The following is a 6,000-nucleotide window of genomic DNA, read 5'->3' as shown; positions in this document are numbered from 1 at the left end:
GAGCATTGATCATTTTATTGTTAACTCTAAYGTTGGATCCAAGTGCTAATACTGCTGTTGGAGCCCTGGGTGTGTGTGCAGCTCTGTTTTGGGGAGACCACAAAGCCTTTAGGGTATGATTTACTGCAGCAGCAGAACTTGCTCATCCCTTCCTTGGCTCTCCTGAGCTGAAAATACAACCTCCTCTTAAAACAACCCTGAGCACAGCTGGGTGTAATTCAGCCCACAGCTTCTGCTGCCTTAATTCACAAAGATCAATTTGCAGAGAGAAGCCTCCAGCTAACTGGTGCCAGGTGGTGGCTTTGGCATCCTGAGGGGGTGGGTGACAAATACAAGTGGCCTGTAACAAATCAAGGGATAATGCAGTGCCACAGAACAGTGCCGGGTGCCTTCTGTCTGCGGGTATCTAATACACCTAATAAGCAGCTAACATTACTGCCTGATTTGGCAGGAATTATTACCTGCTGAATGCCTTAATAGATTTCCAGTCCCTGTGTGTATAATTTTCACTAGTCCCCAAAGGAAATCTATATAATGTTTTGCCATAGTTGTTTGCAGAATTGGGATGCRCCACAGGTGTACTTTGAACTTCATAAACTGCTCTGTTTTACATCCCATTATGCTTTTTGTGGGGCTGTAATTGCTGGGAGCTCTTCTGGGGCAGTGGCTGCTACTTGGGGGTGATTTTCCAATGCAGGACCTTAAACTGTCTGGCCTCCCTTTGTCACTGCAATGTTTGCTTTCATTATCTGTAAGGCACAGACACTGCCCAAGGAACTCTTGGGCAGCTTAGAAATAAATTTGATGGTTGCATTCAGAAGAGCTTTTTTTATGAGGGCTGTGCTTTTAAATAAAGCAAGATTTTGAAAAATTATTTTGAGGAGAGGACCTTTTTCAATAGCTCTAAAAAATACTACATTTAAATTAGTGACATGGTCACAGGTTTCATCTTTCKGGTAGCCTACCTTATAGGAAACTAATTCACTATTTCAGATTGTAGTTCAAGAGGAAGAAATAGATTCCRGCTATGCTTAGAAATCTAATAAATTAGATTCTGACAAGATGCCCTATACCTGTGTCCCTGTATTAGGGCAGGAATGGTGTGATGTGGGTGTGAAATGAAGAGAAGGACCCAGGCATTGAACGCAGAGGGGTCCTGCTCACATTCATTAGTCAAGATGATTGCAGCAGCCAAATATTTGATTAAAGGGATATATAAAAATACCCATTAAATAAAATAAGCCTGCATGGGTCTTTGGCTGGTGTGCCTGAAAATGCCATAACCCTGGAAGTGCAGTGTGCAAAGCAAGTGAAGACTCTCTGAAGTGCCCACCTCAGGGAGCAGTGAAAATTAATGGCACAGCAGAAACGCTCTGGAAAGGTCAGCCAGGATCGAGTGGAGCCTGGCAGCTGAAAGCACTTGTTCAGCACGGGGATGCCTGGTGCAATTGTTTTTTAGCAAAGGGGTTTTAATCACAGTAACACTTTGTGCATCCTGTTGTTCTGTCAGAGCAGCTGGAGGAACTCCCCACCCAACAAAACAAAACAAAACAAAACAAAACAAAACAAAACAAAACAAAACAAAACAAAACAAAACAAAACAAAACAAAACAAAACAAACCTGCTGCCTGCTCCAGACTGCTGCATTGCCACCATTTAGCAAAGAGAGTTTAAGGGAGGACAGGGGATTTGGTTCATGAGTCTGCAGCCCACAGAGGGCTGATGATGGCACAAGAGTCCTACATCTCACATCCAGCTGCTCCAGGCAGGCAGTGATTCCTGTGAGCCCAGGCTGCTCCGGAGTACCCCTCCCAGCTCCTCGTGCACCCCCAGGCTCCTCGCTGGGGCRGGGTGAGGAGCAGGAAGGGCCTCGGCCCTGTGTGTGCTCTGCTCAGTGATAAGGGACACACTGAAAGCATCTCTGAGTTATCACCACTGCTTYCATCAAAAATACAAAACACATCCTTTACTGTGAAAAAAGTTGCCTCTATCGCAGCTGAAACTGGGACACTCCTTTAAGGCCATGGCACCTTTCTTTTATCTRACCCCTTCTAAAGATGCTTTTGTTTATCCCAGGTGAAAAAAAATGGGGAATGATGAAGCCTCATTAATTCCCTGAGGAAAATGCTAAATCTGTCCTGACTGAGAGAAAGGATGTGAAGGGGAGATRACAGTGTTAGGATGAGGCTGAGAGATGGGATATCTGGGACTCATGGGGGATGGACTGTTCATCTCCCCACCTACTAATTGATTGCATTTCATGTGCAGTTGAGCTAGAGGAGAAACCTTGAGTCTAAATAATAATAATAAAAAATAATAATTCAACACAGAATACAAATCATGTGAATGTGAGYAAAATGTAAAGCCCTTTTGCTGGACAGACTACAGAGCTCCAGTATATCCTGAAGAATTTCATAAATCTAATGAAGCTTTCCCACCTTCGGGGACAGGGCTTAAGCTGCTGGCCTTCCTATCCATCTTGGGATCAATAGTGCAGTTAAGTCAAAATCAGCTGCAAATAAAGAGCATGAGGTTGGGAGTGCAGTTCATCTCTCACAGAGGAAGCAGAATAAAAATCAAGAAGTCCAAGCCAGTGAATTTCAAACTTGCAGCTTCATCTGCAGTGGTGYTTTTCCTGGGATGGCCCAACAGTAATTCAGGAAAACGATCATGGGGGCTCAGGTAATTTCACATCAGGTGGGATCCACCAGGCACCTTCTCTTTGGGGGCTGTGGCTTTAAGGCACTGGGTAAAGGGCAAGATCTCAACCAAGCCACCAAATCKGTCAGAGCTGGTGGGGTTGAGACATGAGCTTGTGTTCCTTGTTGCCTGTGTAGGTGCCAGGTGTGGTACTCAGTAAGGAAATATCTGCAGGCATGGACAAAAAATCTGGGGCACAGAAGCATTCAGCTCTCAGTGAGGTGGAACTTATCCTTCCATTCCAGCCCAAACACAAAAATAACTCAAATCAATTATCTAATGGCTGAGAAGCCTTGTAACACAAATTATTTTATTCCCTGTGACTGTCTTTCTTTCACATCATGCAGTGTGTAAGGCCTTGGCAGCGTGTAAATGTCAATACAATGGAGTGGGAAAAGTCCTGCTTTAGGAAAGGAAACTTAATTTTTTCTTTTACCTTTGCAGGGGTGGGGGAGCTATAAATCTACTCATCTGCAAGAGGTCACTGCATGGTGATGCATTGCCTTCTACTGAGAAATTGTGTTTTAGAAGGTAAAAAGTAAGGGAGCTGACTGTAGTGGTTAAATACTCCATATATCCCTGGGTTACAAAGTTGACRTGAACCTATGAGATGTCCAGAGGTGAAATCAGAATATCCTCATGTTTTCATTCCAAGTAATAATCTTGTGTTGCTTTAATCAGCTGTCAGGTCCTGAATCTGTAGAAAGAGTGGATAGGTAAAAATTTGACCTTTTGTGTTAACACTGGGTTTGTTTCTGTTTACTAACTGCAAAACCTGTCCTTTGCAAATTATGTCTATCTGGAAGTGAAGGATGGGAAGCTAAATGTATCATTGATACAGACTCAAATTTCATGGCCCATCAGAGTCCCTTGGTGTGTAGGGCTGCCTGACTGGGGCTGTCAGCAAAGTGGGTGCTCACAGAAAGAAAAGAGGCTTATTCATCACTYCTTCTGCCAGGCTGGAGCTGTCTGCAGTCAGGATTTTATCTTAAGACACACGGATTTAAAGATAACTTTTCCCCCTTTTTTTTTCCCTTTTGCTTTGGTTCTCATTGTGTCAGTAAAGCTCGAACGTCTCCAGCTCATCACAACACACAGGGAGAGCTTGTGGGAGACTAATGACCAAAAAGCACAAGATCTGCTGGCAACTGCTCACTAACAGAGTGTTTTAAAATGCTTCTCTGACACTTCCATTTTTTATTTATTGAATGTGGAGTACATGCAAATAGAGTGTCTTTGGGATTGCATGCTGAGACCTGGGAGATTCACAGATCCCAGCTATAAATCTGGAATAAGGCAACACACCCCCACTGTGATATTGTTGCTGCTGTGACAAACATGAGAAGTTTCCTCTTTTTGTCCTTCTCCTCATGTGAGATAATGCAGATTTCTACTGTCTAGTCCAGTACCGCCATCCTTTAAAGACATCAGGGCTCCCAAACTGGCTGGTCAGCCCTGAGCTTCTTGTCTCCCCTTGAAACTGCTGGAAATCAGGGCTCAAGTTCTCAAAGGCACATAGTCACCTAATCTGTGTTAATAGCAGGTGGTGACAAGCAGGAAAAGCCCACAATTCAGCAGGCAGATTCCTTTAAATAGTGAAAACTATTCCAGCTAATATAAACCTTCMAGAGATAAATTATTCTCAGGAAAAACATATTCAAAAATTAATAGCAATAAACGACATATCATGTTGTAGCACTTGCTGTTTTCCTTCAGAAAGGAGGAAACTGCCAACAGCATTTCGCAGGAAAAGGAGGGTTGTGTCTTTGAAGGGATTACTGCTCATGTCTTCACAGGGTGGCTTGGATCATCAGAGACTGCCTCAGCTTAGAACAAAGTGCTCAGAAATATCACTTGGCAGCCAGGCCCATTGCTAGAATCCTAAAAGAAATAACTTACAGAAAGTTACCAGACTGAGCCTTAATTGGCCCGGCTGAAACATCTTGCTGGGAATTGTGACAGGCAAAGTCAGTACTTGGATCTGTAATTTGTAAGCCAACACGACTTTGGAATGATGTCAGGGTACAAAATGTGCATTTTTGGCAGCTGTGTTCCCGTGTTGCAGTGCAGCGGGGCAGATGCCTGCAAGGTGGCTGCTTAAACACGGGGATCCGGTGCTGCCCCATGGGGCATCTTGCTATGCTTCACATCTGCCTGAAGGATGTCCTTAAATCACCCCTCAGGTGGCACTAGTCCTTTAGGCAGCTGGAGGGAGCCCTTGGCATCCTTGCTGGGCAGAGTAGCCACTGAAGATGACAAGTCACCCTTGCATCATGTGGTGAATTTGCTTGCCCTGAAACAGGAGTGGTGAATTACCAACACAAGGCAGACAGCAGGTTCAAGCCTCTCTGTGCCATCTGCCCAGGACTGTGCTTGTCTGACCTCCCTCTGGCTGTCCCCAAACCTTTGTGCTTCCCTCTCTATCACTGAGCCCTCCTGCTATCAGCCAGGGAAGGGTTAAACCTGCCTCTGGCCCTCGCCTTGATGGAGGAAACAGAGGAGAGGCACCTTTTGAAAAGGAGAAGACACACAAGGTTGCTGTCTTGTTCACTGTGAGCTGTGYATTATTAAAGGCCCAACTCGTGTTTATCCAGAGCTCTTTGCCGGAGCTGTAAGATGGATAGAAATGGGAACAAGGACACAAGAAACCCTTTCCCTGAGGCAGCCCTGGGGCTGTGCGTCATCTCCTCAGTCAGCCTGTGCCTCAGCTCTGACAGGATGTTGAATTCCTCTAGTGCTTTCCATGAAAGTCTTGCTTTATTTGAGACTCAGAAACAGGCCCACAGGGGCAAGAGCCCCCCTTCAATTTCTAACAGTGTGTGGCAGACATGTCCAAGGAGCAGTGAAGGCAGCAGGGGGAAACAGAGGAAAAACATCCTTGCTGCTGCCTGATCTCTGGGCCACCTTCTGCAGTTTTCAATGGCCAAGAGCCCTTCTTCATATGTTTCAGAATATTTAAAGAAGCTGATGCCTTTGTAGCTGCCTCCCTGGGGCCTCTCCTTTSCTGTTCTCTGGCCCTTGTGAATGGGTCTGGGAAGTGTTACTGAGGAATGCAGGGGAAGATGTTTTCCCTTGTCAAAAGCGGATACCTGCCCATCACTCTAAGTTAGGGAAAATGTCCTGGGGAATTGGGGCTTTGTGTTTGGAGGCACATTTTGGAGCCAGGAGCCTCCAGGTGGTCACTCAGAGCACCTCTTCTTGTTTCAGCTTGGAAGGGGCCACCTGCCTAGAAACCTACAGGAAGCATAAGCCCAAATGTGTATTTAATGATGAAACACAACTCGGACAATATTCCCTACA

The sequence above is a fragment of the Malurus melanocephalus genome, unplaced genomic scaffold, assembly GCF_030028575.1.
Source record: "Malurus melanocephalus ecotype Western Australia unplaced genomic scaffold, MMel_1.1 scaffold_67, whole genome shotgun sequence".
Taxonomy (NCBI): Eukaryota; Metazoa; Chordata; class Aves; order Passeriformes; family Maluridae; genus Malurus; species Malurus melanocephalus.
This window is presented reverse-complemented; position numbering follows the sequence as displayed.